Here is a 24,726-nt window from a genome sequence, read left to right on the forward strand (position 1 = left end):
TGACTGCACTACTGACTACATCAACTTCTGTATGGACATTGTAGTTCCAGTAAGAACAGTATGCTGCTAAGCTGACAACAAGCCATGGATTACAAGTGACATCAAAGGCCTTTTGAACCAGAAGAAAAGGGCTTTTAAAGGCGGTGATCAGCATGAGCTCAAGCGTGTGCAGAAAGAACTCTGAGTCCAGCTCAGGGCAGCAAAGCAGCAGTACAGTAGAAAGCTAGAGCAGAGGTTGCTGAATAACAGCATGAATGAAGTGTGGGATGGGATGAAGATCATCACTGGCTGCAGCTCAAAGCAGGTTGCGACCATCGATAGAGATGTAGTGAGAGCAAACCAGATGAACAACTTCTTTAACAGGTTTGACCACCCTAACCCACTCTCACCTTGGAGTACTGCACCCTCCACCCATCCTTCTGCTGATACCCAGCATAGGAGAGACATCCCCACCCACAATTACAGTGGCCCAGGTAAGCAGAGAGCTGAGGAGACTTCGTGCCAGCAAAGCAGTGGGTCCAGATGAAGTATCGTCACGACTGCTGAAGGCCTGTGCGTTGGAGCTGGGGAGTCCTCTACAGGGCATCTTCAACCTGAGTCCCGAGGCTTTGGAAAGCATCTTGCATCATCCCAATCCCAAAGGTATCATGTCCTAGTGAGCTGAACGACTTCCGGCCTGTCGCTCTGACGCCACATGTGATGAAGACCATGGAAAGGCTGCTGCTTCACCACCTGAGCCCACAGGTCCACCGCGCCCTCGACCCTTTGCAGTTCGCATACCAGGAGAAGGTGGGAGCAGAGGATACCATCATCTAAATGCTTCATCGATCGCTCTCCCACCTGGACAGAGGCAGTGGTGCTGTAAGAATTATGTTTCTTGACTTCTTTAGCGTGTTCAACACCATCCAACCTCTGCTTCTTAGGGACAAACTGACAGAGATGGAAGTAGATTCATACCTGGTGGCATAGATCGCGAACTATCTTACAGATAGACCTCAGTATGCGCGTCTCGGGAACTGCAGGTCTGACATTGTGGTAAGCAACACAGGAGCATCGCAGGGGACTGTACTTTCTACAATCCTGTTCAGCCTATATACATCGGACTTCCAATACAACTCGGAGTCCTGCTACATGCAAAAGTTCACTGATGACACTGCTATCGTAGGCTGCATCAGGAGTGGGCAGGAGGAGGAGTATAAGAACATAATGAAGGACTTTGTTAAATGGTGCAACTCAAACCACCTACAACTGAAAACCAGAAAAACCAAGGAGCTGGTGGTGGATTTTAGGAGAACCAGGCCCATCATGGACCCTGTGATCATCAGAGGTGACTGTGTGCAGAGGGTGCAGACCTATAAATATCTGGGAATGCAGCTGGATGATAAATTGGACTGGACTGCCAATACTGATGCTCTGTGCAAGAGAGGACAGAGCCGACTATACTTCCTTAGAAGGCTGGTGTCTTTCAGCATCTGCAATAAGATGATGCAGATGTTCTATCAGTCAGTTGTGGCGAGTGCTCTCTTCTACGCAGTGGTGTGCTAGGGAGGCAGCATAAAGAAGAAGGACGCCTCACGCCTGGACAAACTGGTGAGGAAGGCAGGCTCTATTGTAGGCACGGAGCTGGACAGTTTGACATCCATGGCAGAGCAACAGGCACCGAGCTGAGCAGGCTCCTGTCAGTCATGGAGAATCCATTGCATCCACTGAACAGTGTCATCTCCAGACAGAGGAGCAGCTTCAGCGACAGACTGCTCTCACTGTCCTGTTCCATTGACAGACTGAGGAGATTGTTCCTCCCCCACACTATGCGACTCTTCAATTCCACCCGGGGGGGTAAACATTAACATTATACAAAGTTATTATCTGTTATACCTGCATTTTTATCACTCTTTAATTTAATATTGTTTTTATCAGTATGCTGCTGCTGGAGTATGTGAATTTCCCCTTGGGATTAATAAACTATCTATCTATCTATCTATCTATCTATCTATCTATCTATCTATCTATCTATCTATCTATCTATCTATCTATCTATCTATCTATCAAAAAGCACTCTTTTGTGTTGTTGAACCAAGAACAGTAGTGGTAACCTTCGTAGCAGCCCAAATACAGGGGAGAGCTGTTCTTTCGACTGCAAATAAATATCACATTGTACATCTAAAAATGGAAATGCAAATGCATTATCTACAATACTGTTTAACTGTAGAATCATTTAATGCATTTTTCCTGCATGTTTGATGTATTTGCACTAGTATGACTAACAAACAACAAATACATCTTATTGTAATATGAGGTATAATGACAATGAAATTTAATTGATTGAAGAACTTTTGAGACCAAGTATCAGTGGGATTTAGAGCTTCATGACTGACTATAGATTATATGAAGAGGTAGGGTTGATTTTCATAGGTTTCAGCAAAGCAAAGTTGTTTAAAGTCCCGTACAAAAGATATCCAGCATTGAAAGATTTTGCTTAGAAAGAATTAGAGAGTTGAAGAACTATCTGAAATGGACCTTGGTGAATTGTATTACTGTTATGGTGTATAAAATCTGTACATTTTGGTTTCCATTATATTTTGTTCAAGACAAGACAACAGATGAACTAAGACAAATTAAAGCAGGTTTTCTTCCCTTACACCTTACTTTTGTTCATAGCTTAGTGCTAATTTGGTTTATTGCCTGGGAAAGGATGCTGAGCTGGTACCTCAGGCTATTAATCACTTTATGGATGGACATCTGGAACAACAAAGTTTAGTTTATAGCCTGGGACTGATACCTCAAAGTACATCAAAGGTTTTGTTGTGTGGGAAAACGGACAGTGAATTAATTCATCAATCATTTTGACAGCCAGCCAATCAGGTGCATGTGTTGTGAAACCAAGGCATGACATTTCATAATAAATATGCCTTGGTTTGAAAAGCAAGAAAGAGAAGCAAAGGGAGAAGAAAGAGAAGCAAAGGGAGAAGAAGAAAGAAGAAGAGGAACGGACGAAGACGGCCCTGGTCGTCAGAAAGGCATCATGAACATCGATTGCTAAATCAAATGCCTCCCTGGGACATTCATCCTTGTCATCTGTAACTTTTTCGTAAGCTTTTTCTAAAGACTATATATATTCAGACTTTCCTATCAGTACCTATTTTCTAGTATTCTTTGTTCTTGTGGTATTATTATTATTCTTGTAATAAATACCATGCTGCTTTTAACTTTCAATGCTTTGTCTTAATGTCTAGAGTGATTGAAGTAATAAGTTAGATTTCTTTGAGCACCTGGTGACAGCCGGATTTTTGCCATTATTTCTGTGCTGCGAGGTTTATATGGCTGAGAGTGAAGAGCGCTATACTCAACAGAAGGGACAGATAAGATAAAGAAGGTATTCTTGGCTGATGAATGGCCTATAGTCAAGAGTGCTGAGTCTTTGTATGTTTAAATGTATTCTTGTAGACCAAAAGTAATATTTAGGTCTGAGATATCACTAAAACATGGTATTGTTGTTCCTGCCAAAAATAAGTAAGTCTCTTGAAGTGCTGAATGACAGGCTGTGTTATTCCTATATCACTTGTGTGGTTTAAAGTGCTAAGGGTTAATCAGCGTGTGTGTGTCATTCATGGAGCACAGTTGTGGTTAGGGTCTGTGTGTGTGTTTATCTATGTGTGTGTGTGTTTATCTTAAAGTGCAACAGTAGACCAACCCGATAACGAACTTGACAAGAACACTTACCCTTGAGGGAACAGGTAAAAGGGCAAGTAGAGGGAAATACCACGATAATACATTTTGGCGCTGCGGCAGAGTTAACGGAGTAATCATGTGTTGCATTTTTGTGTGTTTGGTTTCATTTTTCAAAGACAGAGATGGATCGTCCACAGGCGGCAAATATGCTGTAATCGCATGCTGGCATACAGCCGGCACATGTCAGCGTGCATCAACAGCATTTCTAAAGTTTTTTAGGTATACGGTAGAATCAGCTGTTAAAGCTGTGTTTTCTCCACTAAAAACTGAGGCAGCAGCCACAACTTTAACGGCAACGGGTGTAGAGAGTGAAGAATCGCAGGCCGTTGCGCTAGTCAAAGACGCAGAGAAGCCGTCTCTGCATAAAGTGGAGGCAAAGGCGGCTAAAATAGAAAACATACACTTGTCTGCTGGTCAGACAGGTTATGTATTGTTAATTATTATAAAGCAGTTAGTTGTGGAGGCAAGACAGATGAGAAATAGATGGCCAAAAAGTCGCAAGCAGCTAGCAGTACACTTAGAAATGTATAAAGAGAATGCCACACAGATTAAGCAATGATCGCTCAGTGTTAAAGTGTGTGCTTTGATTTCGGGGTCTTTTGACCCTGAGAAACAGGAGATAAATGCAGGATAACTTAGTTTGTCACAGATCGCTGCACTCTCATATTTGCTTGCTGATAAGAAAGCCGCTTTTGTTGAAAGGCAAGGACACGCAGCTGTTACGCTGCACACCGGAGCGCAATTAATAGCAGAGCAGATTGCTGATGGGACAGGAGGCAGTCATTCAAGTATGCTGGTTGTTGTGCAGGAGAAACAGCCAGAGGTGTTTTATGATAGCGAGGCGAGCGGCTTGCAGCAACAGAGATCAGCGGGGGAGGAGCAGTTGTCAGGTCTCAGCGAGGGGTGGAAAGAAAACCCCCTGAGGCCAGCGTTTTAAAGGTGGTCCCCTGCAAATGAGATAAGCGTAATGAGAGTGTAGACCTGCCCAAACTGACCGTTGTTTTAAGGAAAAAGCACGTTTTTAACTTTGATTTACATTTAACACTGAAGTAGCATTGATCCTTATAACTTTAAAGGTGAACAGCTGTTACAGGCTATAGGACAGTGAAACATCCAGCAACAGCAGTAGAAATGAAGCTGGTTATTGGTAACACACCTTTCAAAGCCCATGTTGATTAGTGCTGCTTAGAAAACAAAATTTATTGGTATTACAAGCAGCACATTCATATTGAGGAATAAGAAAATGGAAGGCAGTTCCATCCAGTTTCTGGCACTCAGCATGTAGGGAAAATGTAGCTAGTGAGCTGAGTTGAAAGCTGTTGCTTTGATAGTAAGAAAGACATACTGAAAGGCATGTTGTGATTCACACTAACAGCTGGGTAGTTTTTAGGGTCTTTGTTACATAAGCACCAAAGCAGGAAGAAAGACAGGTGTCACATATTTGTTAAGTCTGTCTTTTAGGTAAAGAGCTCTAGGAGTTATTGTGGAGCCGGGACAGAAGGCAGACATTTTAATAAAATATGTGAGCACTCTCTCTTTCTCTCAATTAGAAATTAATATTATTTCATTCACTCTGGTTGTGGACAAAGTATGTCAAGTTGCAGCACTATTAATTATTACACCTGATAACAAGGTCTGGATTAATAGTCTAGGAAGAACATCATCCAGAAAATGAGAAAGTGGCTGCTAGAAAAAAGGACAAAAGACTTGATTTGACTGAAAGCCAGAAAAAAACTGTTTTGCATCCATTTCTACAGACTTTATTAGAACCAGAATGAACTGTTTATGTTTGGACTGAATTTGTGTGCGACAAAGTTTTTATACTAGGACCTGAAGCAAGCATCAGAATCCTGCTGAAAGAGGCCAAGGGACTGCATCATCATCACCACCATTGTCGAGCACTGGACTGAGGAAAAGACACCTGGACACTGAGAGATAAAAGCAAAGTGTTCTATTCCATAAGCACATACCATGGGATGTACTGCATGCAGAGGGAAGCTGGTTTCTAAGGGCAAGACAGGATAGTTTAGGACACATTTGTAGGGATTTCATAGGACCCAAAGGAGAACAATGATCAAGACAATCAAAAAGACTATGAGGGAATCACTTTGTCCAAAAGGCCTAGACAGATAGGTTATGCCTTATTTTCCATTTGTTTTAATTTTTTGTAGCCTGTATATTGATGTGTATAGCCCACTAGGCTAAACTAGGTGATTTAAAGTGATGTCCATTCTGGGGTGGGTTAAATGTCAATATAGTGTCTTGTGTTTTAATGGTCACTTTGAAACAGGCTATTTTCCTCCACCTTTTGAGGCCCATTAGTTGGGTGTCATAGATATTCTGTGCTTTGTGGGTGATGGAAAGGTGTAAAGGGGCATGAGTGTAAGACCAGTGGTGGAAAAGCAGTAAAGAAGCTTGCAATGTGCTAAGTGAGTACAAAGAGGGGGATAAATGGAGTGCTGGATGCCCTAAAGACTATAATCTTAGTCACTTAGAGGCAAGAAGCTGCACTGCAGGGAGCTGCACAACAGTATCTGTGACTGTGGAAGTGATGCTTCAGCGAGGAGGCAGTTAGCATTCCTCTGGTGGTCCTCCAAAGAGTTGTGCTCAGGGTGCACTTTAACATTTGCTACATTTGAAGGGGTGGCAATGGCATTGAGTTCTGTGATTCCACCAGGCTGGTCCCACTCTAACTACAGCTGAGCTAACCACCACGTCACAAACCACCTCACACCTGGTGTGCCTTTTATGGCTACCATAGTTAGGAACTGGGGGAAGTGCATGTCTCAGAGGGAACCATAAAACCAGGAATATAACATAAGGAACTGGACATTAAAGCTAAATTAATTAGATACATTTCAGCTTTGAATTCTAAACTAGAATGTTAGATCTGCAGTTTTGTTAATGTAATTATTTAGTGAGTAAATTGGTCCAATAATGTGTGCTACAAAAAAAAAAAAAAGTAAAGAAAGCGTGAACAAAATAGAGCAACTAAATTTAGAGAAATTTTTGGGCCTTTTGACAAACTGGTATCCTACATTGTATAAGATATTAAAGTTCAGAACCGTAAAGTTTATCATAGAGAATTCATATGACACTGTGGAAATGTAATATAATGTACAATGCAGGAGGTCATAGTTAATTTTTAGTTTTGAATGGGAAAGTGATCACATTAGAGAAGGACACTAAGAGTTGAAGGAGGCATTTCATATGAACACCAAGTAGTGGTATAAGCCAAAAATATTTTTAGTGCTCAAGGAGGGAACAGGAGAGGGTGTCCACCTGTTGGGAGCAGCTTCCAGTGGTGATCTGTTGGATGGAAAGACACTTGATGCCCCATACAGGATGTCCCAATTTATTCTGGCCAGAATTGGTGGCAGTCGGATCTCTACTGATTGAATAAATTGAGCAGGGGAAATTACTTTGGTTTATTTGATAGTTGAGATGAAGGCCTTGTTTGAGGAAACGTGTTCCTTCCTAAGACCCGGTATTTAGTTATCAGATGCAAAGACATTATAAAAACATTTCTGCTGTTTGTATAGAATTGTAGCTTAGATAGATGGACTCGTGTTTAGGGGTCTAGGGGTGGAGTAAATTGTTAACATTGTTTAGGTGAAACGCAGTAATGTGGCAGACACTAATTTGGAATTGACACACCACTTGAACTTAGAATAGGTGTTAAGATTTAGGCAATCCAGCTTCCACCTTGCATACAGCATCTTTGGCATTTGAAGAAATAAAGACAAGAGCTGCAGAAATAACAGAACACAGGAATAGAATCAACTAGCCAAAGATTCAGAATGCTTATGGAATCATTATGAAATGACAATGGCAAATTTTGCAATATATCTGATGGGATCCTAGCATAAGAACTGCATCTGCTGATTACATTTTTCTTTTCTGCTAATTGTAGGAGCTGTGAAGTACTTCAAATGTCCTTGGTGAGGCAAATCTGCTTGAGGGACTGAGTACTTGGGCAGTAGGAGGCGACTGTGTAGCGGGGCCACATAGTTAGTGTTTAAATGTCAGTTCTGAGTGCGTCTCGTTTCATTGTCCCGTTTGCTGTTTGTATGTGTATCAGTTAATGCCGTCCCCGTAAAGGAGGACGGATGATGGATGGAGACCACAGCCGCAAACCTGGAAAACACCTGTTCTTAATTAATCAATTACAGCCATCACAGACTATTTAAGAGGAAAAGAGGGAGGAGAAGAAAAAAAGACCGTTTTGTTTCAACCACTTCAACTTGCTTGCTGTTTCTTCACATCGCGCCTTTCACCAGTTTGCTTTTCATTTTCCGGACTGTCTTTCAACCTGCAACTGCTGAGACCCGGGTGATTCACCGTCTACCATACGCCGAGGAATCACGGTGAGGTTGCTCCAATCGCCGGGAAAATCAAACACCACAATTGCCGCTAGTTCAGTCATCCATATTCAGGACATTTTTTATATTCGGACTCAAGTTCACAATCGTTCTGTTTATCAGTCATTTTGTTGTTCGTGTTGTGTGTTATATGTTACAGGGACAAGGGAGGGTTTTTGCATTTATATTTGGTGCTGTCTTGTTGTTGCTGGGGTGGAGGGATATTTATATTTATATCTGTTTTGTGGCATGTCTTGTTTCATTTAATACATTTAATCCGTTTAATTTTACATCCTGCTTTTGTGTACTTGCATTTATACCGTCGATTGTGGGGAAAAGTTTAATTGTGTAGAAGTACGGCTTGGTAGTTAGATTTCTCAGTAAATTATCCAGGCCACAGGTCTTGGAGGTGTAGCTGCCGGCTGGGTAAAGGGGTCGGCCGTTACATAAGTGGTGCCCTCTCTGAGGAATCTTAATTAATACGATCGCTGTCTGCCTTTAAACGTTCCCCAAATTAACATGTCTTTAGGGCGTGCCGAGCAGGACGACACCATTACTTCGCCACGGTGTGATGATGGAGTAGCCGGGGCGCGGCACTTCACGGTCAGAGCGTGTTCAGCGGTGCGGGAGGTGGTGGATTCATTGCAGTCGCTGTACCTCGAAGATCACCATGGACCTGAGGAGGAATGCCTGGAGGATGTCTCGCCTCCGTGGGAAGATCTGGCGCAACAACTGACCCGCTGGATGAGAAAGTCCGAGGTTGCTGAAAGTGCGCTCGGGCGCGAAGATGCCTTGCGGGCTCGCATCAGCAGCTCCAAGGAGGAGATAAAAGAATACCTCAATGAGCAAGTTCAACTCCTGGGGCGGGAAATCGTGTTGTGCCTCCAGAGGCGGGATCAACGCTGGCAAGAAACTCTTCAGGGGGAGGTCCGAAGGAGTCTCCAGAAGTTACGTCCGTCACCCTATCATTCAACGCCGTACAGGTCTCGTGGGGGGAGTGAATACATCAATCGGCCCTCTGTTCCTGGGGTGCGCCTTTCCTTTCCCAAGTTGGGGGTTCCATATAACATCGATGATGTCCTAAACTTTGTGGAGGACGGGGAGGCGTATCTGGCTGTTAACCCTTTAACCCCAGAAGAGCTGATGGGGGTGATAGGGACATCCCTCTCGGGGCCGGTGCGGAGCTGGTGGCTGACGGCCAAGAAGAACATTGTTCCTTTCGTCGATCTTTCCTCGCGGCTTTTCTTCCGGATGACCATGAATCTGAACTGGAGGACAAGCTGCGATCCATGGTGCAACTGCCTTCGCAATCCATCCGGGACTTCGCCTATGAATATCGGGCTTTGTGTTTGAAGTGGCGGCCGGCTATGTCTGAAGAAGAGGTGGTCCGCCGCATCCTTAATGCCTGTAACCCGCGGTTAGCTGGGGGTCTCAGGGGGGTTTTGGGGTCGGTGGAAGACCTGGTGAAGGTGGGCTCGCAAGTGGAACGTGACTGGGGAAACTCAAAAACGTACTGGCACAAGGTACAAGCCAGTACACGAGAAACCCAGCCCCTAAAACCCCAGCGAGCCAAACCTTGCCGGTCGGAAGCCGATCTCGCCATCATGCAAGCGAGTACGTCCCTCCTGATCGTCCCAGTGAAGCTGCGGGGGTGGCAGATGGATGCGGTGGTGGATACAAGGAGCCATCACACCTTAATCCGCTCAAGCATGTGGAAGAAGATTAGCTGACCGACAGACAACTTAACATCTGCCCCGTCTGTCCGATTTGTATTGGCAGATGGGAGTGAACACAGGGCCCTGGGCAAAGTCCCCTTGAGGTACAGTGTACTCTCCACCACCTGGGAAATGGATACATATGTCCTAGAGGACCAGCACCTGTTAGCCCCGTTACTCCTTGGGCTGGATTCTTTAACACCATGAGGATGACCATCCATCTCAGTCCCAGGGGGTACACGGTGCCGGGGGAAGGGGTATGCAAATTCATTCATAAATCCAAAGAAGATCTGGGCTCAGAATTCATTGGCTTCTACGCGGCAGTGAGGAGTGACGCAGCACCTCGGCGGCAGCCCCTGTGGAGGAACAGCCTGAAGAGGTGAGGCCGGTGCTGAAGAAGTGGGCCGAGGTGTGGACTGAGAAATTAGGAGTCGCCCGTGGAGTTACCCACGTGGTCCACACCTTGGACGAAGTTCCAATAAGGCACCGAGCCTACCGTGTTTCTCCACTAAAGAAGGGCATAATTAAAGAACATCTTGATCGAATGCTCGCCGAGGGAATAATCGAACCATCTTCCTCCTCCTGGCGTCCCCTGTGGTCCTCGTGAAGAAGTCGGATGACACCTATCATTTCTGCGTGGACTACAGGGGGGTTAACGGGAAGACGAGCCTGGACGCATATCCCATGCCCCTGGTTCATGAGATTCTGGAGTCACTGCATGGAGCTGCAGTTTTTAGCACACTAGACCTCCGCAGTGGCTATTGGCAGGTGCCGATGGATGAGGGGAGTAAGAGGAAGACGGCAGTCATCACCCCTGAAGGCTTGTTCCAGTTCAACGTCATGCCTTTTGGGCTTAAAATGCTGGGGCCACCTTCCAGCGGCTCATGGAACAAGTTCTGAGGGGGTTGATAGGCAAGATCTGCTTTATTTACATCGACGACGTCTTTGTTTACTCCCCTTCTATTAAACAACATCTCCAGGACTTGGACACCATCTTCCAACGATTACATCAAGCGCACCTTACGCTGAACACGAAGAAATGTACCTTCATTCAACCCCACATACGCTTCCTCGGGCACATTCTTTCATCTGAGGGGGTCGCTGTAGACCCCGAGAAGACCTTAGCCATCCGAGAGTACCCCACGCCCACGGATTTGAAGTCTTTACAACGTTTCCTTGGGTTAGTGGGGTGGTATCATAAGTTCATTCCCACGATGGCTGATATAGCGGCTCCCTTGAACAACCTAAGAAAAAAAGATGTCCCGTGGGAGTGGACAACAGAGTGCCAGGACGCGGTCGAGCGACTAAAGAGCCACCTTCAAGAGCCGCCAGTTCTGGCCCAGCCAGATCCGCAGCTCACCATCCAGGTACAAACAGATGCCAGCAACCTGGGGCTTGGCGCCGTGCTCACTCAGAGAATCCACCAGGCTGAACATGTCATCGCTTACGCCTCTCGAGCCTTGCACGGCGCTGAGCTGAATTATTCGACAGCTGAAAAAGAGTGTTTGGCTGTCGTGTGGGCTGTGGAAAAATGGAGACACTATCTGGAGGGGGTTGAATTTGAAGTGTACACCGACCATCACGCTCTGACCTGGGTATTTAATCACCCGAAGACCTCCTCCCGTCTAACCAGGTGGGTACTCCGCCTCCAGAACTTTACTTTCAAGGTGACCTATCGGAAGGGCTGTGGCAATATCGTGCCGGATGCTCTATCCAGGGTGTCGGAGCCACCGGGGATGGTGTGTTTGGCAGAGGCAAAGAAGATGATCCTCCCTCTGCCAAGAAGCCTTGAAGACCTGGCTCAAACACAAGCCACCAGTCCATTCTGCCAGAGCATCAGGGGAAGACTGGAGCAGCAGCGTACTGACCGGGTACACTTCGTGGACCTCCAGGGGGTTTTGTACAGGACCACTCCATCCTCCCTTGGGGGTCTGCAACACCAACTAGTGGTCCCGGAAGAGCTCATCCCCGACTTTCTAAACCACTATCATGACAGTCCTTTAGGTGGTCACCTTGGAAGGACAAAAACTTTATTAAAGATCCTGGGGGTTGCGTGGTGGCCGTCTGTCCGGAAAGACGTTTGCCACCACGTGAAGAAGTGTGTAACTTGCCAGCAGCTCAAAAACCCACCTGGTAAACCAGCAGGATTTTTACAATCGACAATCGCGGATGGACCGGGGGAGACTTTGGGAGTCGACCTGATGGGGCCATTTCCTGTTACCAGCTCGAGGAAGACCGTCCTGATGGTGGTAATTGATTATTTTTCAAAGTGGGTGGAGCTGTTTGCATTAACGGATGCGAAAACTAACAAGATATGCTCCACCCTGAAGAACGAAATCTTCACCCGCTGGGGGGTGCCGAAGAACATCATCTCAGACCGGGGTCCGCAGTTCACGAGCTCTGTATTAGATGAACTTTATGCAGCCTGGGGAGTGAAGAAAAACCTGACAACCGCTTACCATCCCCAGGCCAACATGACGGAGCGAGTGAACCGGACCCTGAAGAACATGATCACCTCCTATGTGAGTGAACGCCATCAGGATTGGGATAAATGGCTCCCCGAGCTCCGGTTTGCCCTGAACACCGCTGTGCATGAAGCCACAGGTGAGACGCCTGCTTTGGTTGCGCTGGACAGACAGCTAAAGGGCCCGCTTGACCGACTCCTTCCCAGAGCCCCTAGTCCAGAAACCACCAGCTACAATAATTTATTTAAAATGGAGGAATTACGGCGGAGAATCCAACAGAGGTTGGTGAGTTCGACATCCAGACATGCCAAGTTATATAATGACCGGCGTAAGGAAGCGCACTTTCAGCCGGGTGATTTGGTCTGGATTAGAGTTCACCATCTCTCAGATGCCAGCAAAAGGTTCTCCGCCAAGCTAACGCCTAAATGGTTAGGTCCAGCCAAGATCATTTCACAAACGGGTCCTGTTAATTTCCAGTTTCAAAGGGGTATCGGCACTGACTCCAAGCAAGACACAATCCATGTGGCCAATCTCAAGCCGTACTTCGGCCCTCCCTTGTCCAAGGTTGGGGGAATGTAGCGGGGCCACATAGTTAGTGTTTAAATGTCAGTTCTGAGTGCATCTCGTTTCATTGTCCCGTTTGCTGTTTGTATGTGTATCAGTTAATGCCGTCCCCGTAAAGGAGGACGGATGATGGAAGGAGACCACAGCCGCAAACCTGGAAAACACCTGTTCTTAATTAATCAATTACAGCCGTCACAGACTATTTAAGAGGAAAAGAGGGAGGAGAAGAAAAAAAGACCGTTTTGTTTCAACCACTTCAACTTGCTTGCTGTTTCTTCACATCGCGCCTTTCACCAGTTTGCTTTTCATTTTCCGGACTGTCTTTCAACCTGCAACTGCTGAGACCCCGGGGTCGATTCACCATCTACCATACGCCGAGGAATCACGGTGAGGTTGCTCCAATTGCCGGGAAAATCAAACACCACAATTGCCGCTAGTTCAGTCATCCGTATTCAGGACATTTTTTATATTCGGACTCAAGTTCACAATCATTCTGTTTATCAGTCATTTTGTTGTTCGTGTTGTGTGTTATATGTTACAGGGACAAGGGAGGGTTTTTGTATTTATATTTGGTGCTGTCTTGTTGTTGCTGGGGTGGAGGGATATTTATATTTATATCTGTTTTGTGGCATGTTTTGTTTCATTTAATACATTTAATCCGTTTAATTTTACATCCTGCTTTTGTGTACTTGCATTTATACTGTCGATTGTGGGGAAAAGTTTAATTTTGTAGAAGTACGGCTTGGTAGTTAGATTTCTCAGTAAATTATCCAGGCCACAGGTCTTGGAGGTAAAGGGGTCGGCCGTTACAACTGGAAGGGCATGGGAACATACTACCAACCCGGACGGCCAAGGGTTTGATGGACTCACAGTTCATCTTTAGTTTGTCTGACCAAAATAGGGGTGGAGTGTTATGATGTATAAAATCTGTACATTTTGGTTTCCATTATATTTTGTTCAAGACAAGACAACAGATGAACTAAGACAAATTAAAGCAGGTTTTCTTCCCTTACACTTTAATTTTGTTCATAGCTTAGTGCTAATTTGGTTTATTGCCTGGGAAAGGATGCTGAGCTGGTACCTCAGGCTATTGATCACTTTATGGATGGACATCTGGAACAACAAAGTTTAGTTTATAGCCTGGGACTGATACCTCAAAGTACATCAAAGGTTTTGTTGTGTGGGAAAACGGACAGTGAATTAATTCATCAATCATTTTGACAGCCAGCCAATCAGGTGCATGTGTTGTGAAACCAAGGCATGACATTTCATAATAAATATGCCTTGGTTTGAAAAGCAAGAAAGAGAAGCAAAGGGAGAAGAAAGAGAAGCAAAGGGAGAAGAAGAAAGAAGAAGAGGAACGGACGAAGACGGTCCTGGTCGTCAGAAAGGCATCATGAACATCGATTGCTAAATCAAATGCCTCCCTGGGACATTCATCCTTGTCATCTAACTTTTTCGTAAGCTTTTTCTAAAGACTATATATATTCAGACTTTCCTATCAGTACCTATTTTCTAGTATTCTTTGTTCTTGTGGTATTATTATTATTCTTGTAATAAATACCATGCTGCTTTTAACTTTCAATGCTTTGTCTTAATGTCTAGAGTGATTGAAGTAATAAGTTAGATTTCTTTGAGCACCTGGTGACAGCAGGATTTTTGCCATTATTTCTGTGCTGCGAGGTTTATATGGCTGAGAGTGAAGAGTGCTATACTCAACAGAAGGGACAGATACGATAAAGAAGGTATTCTTGGCTGATGAATGGCCTATAGTCAAGAGTGCTGAGTCTTTGCATGTTTAAATGTATTCTTGTAGACCAAAAGTAATATTTAGGTCTGAGATATCACTAAAACATCGTATTCTTGTTCGTGCCAAAAATAAGTAAGTCTCTTGAAGTGCTGAATGACAGTCTGTGTTATTCCTATAGCACTTGTGTGGTTTAAAGTGCTAAGGGTTAATCAGCGTGTGTGTGTCATTCATGGAGCACAGTTGTGGTTAGGGTCTGTGTGTGTGTTTATCTATGTGTGTGTGTGTTCATCTTAAAGTGCAACAGTAGACCAACCCGATATCGAACTTGACAAGAACACTTACCCTTAAGGGAACAGGTAAAAGGGCAAGTAGAGGGAAATACCACGATAATACAATTACAAATTCTTAAAACAGCAAGTCTGAAAGCATCTGATCAGTCCGAAATGTTTCTTTGCTTCCACATCAGCTAGTTTAGGAGTATGAGCATTGATTTTATTCTATACTAGTGACTTGGCGCGCGCTACGCTGCGCGTTGGATGACCACAGTTGAAGGACTCCCTGTTTAAACGCGGCTGCCAGTCGTGAACTGGGTCCTTCATCGCACCACATTTGATTTTTTTGTCTATTACAGTTGTTTTACAATCGTAAGGACCTCTCGTTGGGTGTCTCATTGGCACACTTTTGCCTCTTTCTTTCGCAATCATGGCGTAATCTGTCTTCTCTCTGTAGGGGTTTCAGTTGCCTTTCGTTGTGCGGCAGAGATGCGTCGTTGAGCTAATCTGTGTGAATGCGGAGTGTCCGTTTCTTGCGAGCGACTGTTATGCCTTTGCCTCTTTGCTTCGTGATCACACTGTAATGTGTCCTCTCTTGCAGCAGCAGGTTTAGTTGCATTTCGTTTCGGCATTGTTCCGTAAGGTCTCCTCCGTACAAGTGCACATGGGTAGCTGAAGATGGAAAGGCATAGTGGGCATAGTGAAACACACGAATTGGTGACCAGGGGAACCATCTGACTCAGACGCGGGGCTTGAAATACTCAAGTGCATATGTTATTTATAATTTAATTTTTTTTTTTTGTTATGAATTTCCCCAAAAGAGTTGATCCCTGTAAATAGTTAATAGTATATCAACAATATAATCTGTTGTAGTACGGGCGTTAATTAGCGTCACACCTCATAACATGCATACACCACGTGTTTGGCTGTAATGCCAGAAGCGCAGTGGACGCTGTAAGGGTAGGTTGTGGTTTCTGTTTCTTTCGTGATTTTTTTAATTTAATTTCATTTATTATTTAATAGGCAGAGGGGAGAAGACGTTAATGTGACGCTCTGTCTGTTTTTTTACTTTTCTTTTGAAAAGATTTTCGGGAACAGGAAAAATAAAAGCAAAGGGGAAAGAATGGAGGGGGGTAAGCAGAAATTCTGAGAAGGGACGGACTGGGGCTTTTCTACGGGGCGGCTATACAGCCAAAAGGAACGCGGACCCAGACACGGACACCGCCCTGGGCTTTTATTATATAGATGATGTGTTAGTTTAACCAGAGAATATCCTGTTTAAACTCACCTGAGTCCAACTGTATTAAATACAAAGTAACACACACATACTGTTTACAAACTATCCCATTAAAGAAAGTGACTCTGTATTTTTAGGAAAAAGCTTCCTTGAAGGAAAAAAAGATTTTGCTCAAATTGGACATTTTATACGATTTAAGGTGAAAAATAACTCCTGAAACTGAATTACAATATTCGATTATTCCACATCCATCTTTGTGACTTAAGCATTTTTATTTATTTTTTTACTTTTAAGTTAAAGTTGGAGTAATGTAATAATGCAATCTTGGACAAATGACTGGTTTTATATAGTGCAAAAGTACACTGCAAAAAAAAGGAAATTTACACCAAGTGAAAATACTGAAATCATGATATTAAATCTAGTTTTCCTTATTGCAAGTATAATTGATTTATCCAAAAATGTGTATTTATGATTATTTAGCTTACTAAGTACATTTTTGCTTACCCCTTTTGGCAGATTTGTTTGATAACCATTATAGTTTTGTTTATGTTCATCAAGTTTTTGCAGTGTATTGATGAAATATAAAGGCGTAAAGGCGGCACGGTGGAGCAGTGGTAGCACTGCTGCCTCACAGTAAGGAGACCTGGGTTCACTTCCCGGGAGTTCCTTCCTGCGTGGAGTTTGCATGTTCTCCCCGTTTCTGCATGGGTGTGCTCTGGTTTCCTCCCACAGTCCAAAGACATGTAGGTTAGGTGCATTAGCGATCCTAAAATTGTCCCTAGTGTGTGCTTGGTGTGGGTGTGTGTGTGCTCTGCAGTGGACTGGCGCCCTGCCCAGGGATTTGTTCCTGCCTTACACCCTGTGCTGGCTGGGATTACCTCTGTGCTGTGCTGTGTTAGGATATAGTGGGTTAGAGAATGACTGACTAAAGGTGTAATGGAGTTGTGGTGTATGAATGCAGAAAGAAAGGAACAAAAAATTACTGTACTACATTGCATAATCAAAAGATAAGCATTTTTATCGTGTCTTTATTATTCATTAAAAAAAAAACAGATTCACAACATAACACTCAACTTATTTTCACATATGACGGTGAGCTGGATAAATCTGAACCCCCGCTCTTGATGGTAACAACACTCATACTATATACTGAGATTAATTTAAATTCACCTATTGAAATTAAGCCAACATTTATTTTAATATAGGGGGAATTCCGTTCGTCATTACTATTTAAAATGATGATAATCATAAACTACTACGGATTTAATCAACCTAAGACCTGAAAAGAGCAATTTAGTAACTACTAAATAACAGTATTTTAACTACTAAATAACAGTGTTTTAACTATCTATCCTTTTATTCAACATTCTTATTTTGATTTGTACATTAGGCTATAGGGGTTGATTATAAAGCAAGCCAACAAAAACAGTGAAAAATCCAGAACCTCAGAACTAGATCGTCCATAATTCCGAGTCATAGCAGTTACTGTGCAGACTTTTGCTTCACTGACCAGAAGCAAAAGAAACAGCTGAACAGCAAACGTGGAATTCGAGACAAGAAGTCTGTTCCCCAAAAATGTTTTAGATTTGTCAAAAGAAATAAAAGCTTCAGTGGCAGTTGCACAGACTAAAATCATAGAAAAATAATTTGCAAAGCATTCCTCATGACTTTCTGCATCACAGCCAGATAGATAGCTTTTAAATTCTGTAGCGACTGTTTCTTTAGATTGAATGAACAAATGTATATCTCTTTCACTTAAAACATAAAAACACCCTTACTACCTTCATACATATATCTGCAGAGGGGTATATCAGTAAAACCCGACAAAAGGTGCTTATTCTCTCCACAGAGCCATACGTTTTTTAAACTGAGAAGCACATTAGTGCCCATGTTACAAGGTTAGCTTCCAGTGACACATAAAGGAAACAACTGATGCCTCCTGCAGACTAAACATTTGATTACATGTACCAAGAAACATAAGTAGTTAAAAAGTATGAATAAAATAGTGTATTTTAGCAAAATCATTTGGCTCATCTGTATTGTGGGTGTGTAATATAGTATTCTGATAACCGCAACTTATATAACCAGGATGAGCACTGGGTCCCAGCTTTAAAATGTGCGTAACATTAAAACAAACATGTATTCTTCAAATTTCTCTTACATTTTCCTACCTGCGACTTCTAGGAATCAAATTGTCTTGTTTGCTCCCGTCTTTGACAAGCGACTTCTGGGGATTTACAGCAACGAGCGATACATCTCAGTTTTGAGCGAACTGGCGCTCTCACAGAGAATGTAAGAGTGAATTGCAAAGGGCATAGACTCTAGAAATAGTTTTCTCTCTCACTCTCTCCTACTCTCTCTCCCTGTTACTAAGTCTCCTCTGTTGCTATCTATCTATCTATCTATCTATCTATCTATCTATCTATCTATCTATCTATCTATCTATCTATCTATCTATCTATCTATCTATCTAAATGCATGACAACTCCCATAATTTCTTTCATGCACCTCTCACCCTGGTTATTACGGCTGCATATGACCTCCATCTATACTTTCTTGGGGCAGGTGCACTTTCACCGCAAAACTTCTACTCTCCGCATCTGTTGTCTTTAGCACTGTTCATGCTTTTTCATACATTGACTTCACTACAGACAATTACCATTCATCTACACCTACAGTAAGTATCTCAATACCCACCTCACAATCTCTTCTAGCATCCTGTCAAATGCCTTCTCTACGTATCCGTAATGAAGGTTCTTTACCTTTTGCCAAATGCATTTTCCTGACAATGAAGATCTGTTGTTCTGATCCCAGACAGGATACCAATGTACATTTCCATAATTGTCACTCAATCCCCAATTCCTTTCTCTTACACCTACTCTGTGTATGGTCTGTAATGCAACTTTGGTAATCTGTGCCAAGTTCCATCTACATTGATTGATCTCGTGCTGAAACATCTAATAATTTAAATAATTTTTGCAAAAATCAGCAGGTCTAACCTTCAGATTAAGTTAAAATTAATGCACTCTCCATTAAACTACTTGGAGCTGAGGAGACTTTGTGCCAGCAAAGCAGCGGGTCCAGATGGAGTACCGCCATGACTGCTGAAGGACTGTACATTGGAGCTGGGGAGTCCTCTACAGCGCATCTTCAACCTAAACTTGGAACAGAAGAGAGTCCTGAGGCTTTGGAAAACATCTTGCATCACCCCAGTCCCAAAGGTATCACATCCTAGTGAGCTGAACGACTTCCGGCCTGTCGCTCTTCATCACATGTGATGAAGACCATGGAGCGGCTGCTGCTTCACCACCAGAGGCCACAGGTCCACCACAGCCTCTACCCTCTGCAGTTCACATACCAGGAGAGGTTGGGAGCGGAGGATGCCATCATCTATATGCTACACCGATCCCTCTCCCACTTGGACAAAGGCAGTGGTGCTGTAATAATTATGTTTCTGGACGTCTCTAGCGCCTTCAACACCATCCAACCTCTGCTCCTTAGGGACAAGCTGACAGAAATAGAAGTAGGTTCAAACCTGGTAGCATTGATCGCGGACTATCTTAAAGACAGACCTCAGTATGTGCGTCACAGGAACTGCAGGTCTGACATTGTGGTCAGCAACACAGGAGTGCCGCAGGGGACTGTACTTTTTCCGGTCCTATTCAGCCTATATACATCGGACATCTATCTATCTATCTGTCTAGAGCATTATACACATTTATAATACATTTAGTCATATTTACTGAAACCTGGTGAAAGAAAAAGTCTTACCCCTCATTTTATATTTTCTGCATATCCCATGTTATTTAACAGCCAGGATTTGTTCCCTGACTTATGTGTATTTTCCTTTTTATTAATTTATTCCTTTATTTTTATTTATTTCTTATTAGCTTTTTATTACTTATGTTGTTAAAACCCTGCTCAAAAAAAAAATAATCTCGGCTCCTCTGTTTTTGACAATTTTAGACCTATTTCTAACTTGCCTTTCTTAAGTAAAATCCTAAAAAACAACAACAACATTTATTTATCTAGCACAATTTCATACAAAAAATTAGCTCAAAGTGCTTTACATATGAAGAAAAATAAAGGACAAAATAAGAAAATTAAAATAACATTAGTTAACATAGAAAAAGAGTAAGGTCCGATGGCTAGGGAGGACATTAAAAACAAAAAAAAAAACTCCAGATGGCTGCTGAAAAAATAAAATCTGCAGGGGTTCCAGGCCATGAGACCACCCAGTTCCCTCTCGGCATTCTACCTCACATAAATGAAATAGTCCTCTTTGTATTTAGGGTTCTCACGGACGGACTTGACGATGATGGTCATGCAGACTTCTGGTTTTTAATCCATCACTGTTGGAACATCACGGTGCTTTGAGTAGATGGATAGTTATTATAATGAATTGGATATACAGAGTATCAGGATTAAATTACAGTGAAGTTATGAGAAGGCCATATTAAAATAATGTGTTTTCAGCAGTTTTTTGAAGTGCTCCACTGTTATTAGACTGGCGAATTCCTATTGGCAGGCTATTCCAGATGTTAGGTGCATAACAGCAGAAGGCCGCTTCACCACTTCTTTCAAGTTTCAAGGAGACACTCATTTGAGGATCTTAGGTTATGATTTGGAATATAAGATGTCAGACATTCCGATATATACTGTAAGATGGGGCAAGATTATTTAAGGCTTTATAAACCATAAGCAGAATTTTAAAGTTAATCCTAAATGACACAGGTAACCAGTTTAGTGACATCAAAACTGGAGAAATGTGCTTGGATTTTCTTTTCCTGGTTAGGATTCTAGCAGCTGCATTCTGCACTAGTTGCAAACGATTTATGTCTTTTTTGGGTATTGCTGAGAGGACAGCGTTACAGTAATCTAGTCGACTGAAAACAAACGTGTGAACTAATTTCTCAGCATCTTTCAGTGATATAAGAGGTCTATGTTTTGCTATGTTTCTTTAGTGAAAAAATGCTGTCCTAGTGATACCCCTAAACTGTTTACCTCCGTCTTGACTTTTAATCCTAATGTATCCAGTTTTTTTCTAATAGCCTCATTGTATCCATTATTGCCAATCAGTAAGATTTCAGTTTTCTCTTTTTTTTTTGCTTGAGAAAGTTACTATTCATCCATTCAGAAATACAAGTAAGACATTGTGTTAGTGAATCAAGAGAATCGGGGTCATCAGGTGCTATTGATAAATACGGCTGTGTGTCATCAGCATAGCTATGGTAACTCACGTTATGCCCTGAGATAATCTGACCTAACGGAAGCATGTAGATTGAGAAGAGCAGCAGACCCAGGATAGAGCCTTGTGGAACACCACTTAGGACACCATGTGTCTTTGAGTTGTAATTCCCACAACTAACGAAGAATTTTCTCCCTGCCAGGGAGGATTCAAACCAATTTAAGACACTGCCAGAGAGGCCCACCTATTGACTAAGGCGATTTCTAAGAATATTATTATCAATGGTGTCAAATGTGGCACTCAGATCTAAGAGGATGAGAACAGATAAATGGCCTCTGTCTGCATTTAACCGCAGGTCATTTACTACTTTAACGAGTGCAGTTTCTGTGCTGTGATTTGTTCTAAAACCTGACTGAAATTTATCAAGAATAGCATGTTTATTGAGGTGGTAATTTAACTGCATAATGACTGCCTTCTCCAGAATTTTACTTAAGAAAGTCAGGTTAGAAATGGGTCTAAAATTTTCAAAAGCAGAGGGTTCATGATTATTTTTCTTAAGTATGGGTTTAAAAAAGGCAGTCATTATGCAACTAAATGATCACTTGAATAAACATTCTATTCTTGACAAGTTTCTGTTGTTTTAGAACAAATCACAGTACAGAAACGGCAATCATTAAAGTAGTAAATGATTTGTGGGTTAATGTAGACAGAGGCCATTTTTTCTGTTCTCATCCTGCCCCATTTGATACCACTGATCACAATATTCTTATAAATCATCTTAGTCAGCGGGTGGGCCTCTCTGGCAATGTCTTAAATTGGTTTGAGTCTTACTTAAAAGAAAGAAAATTCTTTGTTAGTTGTAGTAATTATACTTCAAAGACATATGACATTCTATATGGTGTTCCACAAGGATCTGTCCTGTGTTCACTGCTCTTTTCGATCTACATGCTTCCATTAGGTCAGATTATCTCAAGGCATAACATGAGCTACCATTGCTATGCTGATGACACACAACTATATTTATCAATAGCCCCTGGTGACCTCAACTCTTATGGTTCACTGACTCAAAGTCTTTTGTTTCTGAGTGGATGAGTAGTAATTTTGTCAAACTAAATAAGGAGAAAACAAAAACCTTAGTGATTGGTAAAAATGGATATAGTGAGAGTATTAGAAATAAACTTGATCCATTAGGCTTAAAAGTCAAGACAGAGGTAAAGAATTTAGGGGTAATTGTTGACTCTGACCTACATTTTAAATCACATATTAATCATATTACTAGGACATCATTTTTTCATTTAAGAAATATAGCAAAAGTTAGATAGCTGATAGAAATTCGGGAGGCTAATACAGTGGAGCACTTTAATAAACTGCTAAAAACCCATTATTTAGACAAGGCTTTCTCATAGCTTTATTTTAGTGTAACCTTGATATTCTGTTTATACATTGAGTTATTGTTTTATCATTGCTTCACAATCCGTACTAACCCCTACTTTCTCTGCTGTTCTTTTTCCGGTTTACTGTGGTAGCAATCTGCACCACCATCACCTGATCAAGGCACCATGCATTCCCTACATTGATGGATTGAAGACGTCTACATGGCCATCATCATATAATTCTTTCACGTGAAGCCTGAAAACCATGAGGACTGATTTAGACAATTTATGTTAGGTAGAATGCCCAGTGGGGGCTGGGCAGTCTTGTGGCCTTGGAACCCCTATATATTTTGGGTTTTTTTTCCTCCAGCCCTCTGGAGTTTTTTTTTTTTATTATTTCTGTCCTCCTGGCCATTGGACCTTACTTTATTCTTTGTTATTTAACATTGCCTAATCTTATTTTTATTTTTTTTAACTTTTCTTTCTTCGTCTTTGAGCACTTTGAGCTACATCATTTGTATAAAAATGTGCTATATAAATAAAAGTTGTTTTTTACAGCTGTTTTTTGGATTATTAATTTAATGTGCTTATGTAATTTTTGTTAATATTGTTTTACTTAAATATTATTTAGCAATTTTTATTGCATATGTTGTGTATTGCATATATTTTCACCAGGCTATATGTTTCATATATTTTGTGTCTGGAACTCCAAGAGGTGGAGGCACCATGACGTCAGTTCTTTATATTATGGTTAAGAACTGCCTCAGAGTAACATATAATGCTGTTATGTGCAGATTAAAATTTTAGGTATTATTTGACTTTTCAATGTTTATTGATTTTTTGATTTCGTTACAGGCTGACTGCATGCCATTACAACTAGTCCCCAGGTTATGGACATCCAACCTACGACTTACGAATGAGGCCACAGCTGCAACGCATGCACCTCAGTAACTGCCGCTCTGACATCTTCAGCCTGGGGATGCTGCAAGCGGTGGCTGGAGGAGGTCGATTTCGCTGCTTGCACAGTGTAGTGTCCCTCAGGCGGCTCCCGGCGGCAAGCAGTAACCCGTCCATAGTCACCTGGGCCACAGCTATTGCTTGTGTGCAGGACAATAGTTTGCTGCCCGCTCACTATGCTGCCACAGCTACTGCTCCTGATTGGACACAGGCTGGTTGGAGCAGATGGGGCATTTCATTGCCCACCCAGCACACATAGCTGGTAATGCTGCGAGCGCTGACTCGGTTGTGGCTGAACGGAGGCCATTGAGGGTGAACAGGGTGGCAGGGGTAGCATTTTAGTGTGCCTCGGATGGCTGCCTGTTGAATTGGGGTTGGGCAATTCAGTACCTGCCTTTGGCAGCACTGTGTTCGTTCTCGGTGGGCGGACGCTGCAGGCAGCATACTGTAGTGGAGGTGACTGTGTGGTGGGCGAGTGATGAACCCCCCCTTGCCGCCCCAAGTCATTCTCAATAGCAAGCCTGCTTGTAGTGTTACACACAAAGCAGGAAGTTGTGTCTTGTCAGTACATGAGATGTGTTGACGGGTGCCTTCCTGTTGTGATAGCGTGGACAGTGCTGTGCAGAAGAGCTCATCCTAACCTTTTGTCTTCACCCTTCTAGAATGTCTCTGAAACACAAATCTGATGCAAGTGCTGGTGATACAGTAAAGAACAGAAAAACCATCACCATTGAAAATAAAGTAGAAATAATAAAAAGGTCAGAGAGTGGTGAAACTCTGTCATTTATTGGCAGAGCACTTGGTTGCAGTCGGTCAACAATAGCATTTATTAAAATAATGTACCAGTTCCGACTTACATACTAATTCAACTTAAGTACAAACCTACAGTCCCTATCTCGTTAATAACCCGGGGACTGTCTGTATTTCCTTCTTTTGTTTGTTAAAACAAATTCTTTAATTCATAAAGATTAAGAATTGGAATGGTCTTTCAATCCAGAGGTTCTACAATTTTCCTCGCCCTTGAAAGGCATTTTGGTGTATCTATACTAATAAAAGGCAAAGCCCTCACTGACTGACTCACTCACTCATCACTAATTCTCCAACTTCCTGTGTAG

The 24,726-nt window shown here is 42.6% G+C and overlaps 1 protein-coding gene across 1 annotated transcript in view; it reads right to left on the minus strand.

The window, feature by feature from the left end:
* Positions 1-18,316, minus strand: part of LOC120542512 (caM kinase-like vesicle-associated protein) — an 807,007-nt gene extending 788,691 nt beyond the window's left edge. The window contains exon 1 of the mRNA XM_039775025.1: positions 18,265-18,316. The gene's annotated coding sequence lies outside the window, so the exon portion shown is untranslated. The remainder of the gene's footprint in view (positions 1-18,264) is intronic.
* Positions 18,317-24,726: the final 6,410 nt, after the last annotated feature.

The sequence above is a fragment of the Polypterus senegalus genome, chromosome 13, assembly GCF_016835505.1.
Source record: "Polypterus senegalus isolate Bchr_013 chromosome 13, ASM1683550v1, whole genome shotgun sequence".
In the NCBI taxonomy this organism is placed as follows: Eukaryota; Metazoa; Chordata; class Cladistia; order Polypteriformes; family Polypteridae; genus Polypterus; species Polypterus senegalus.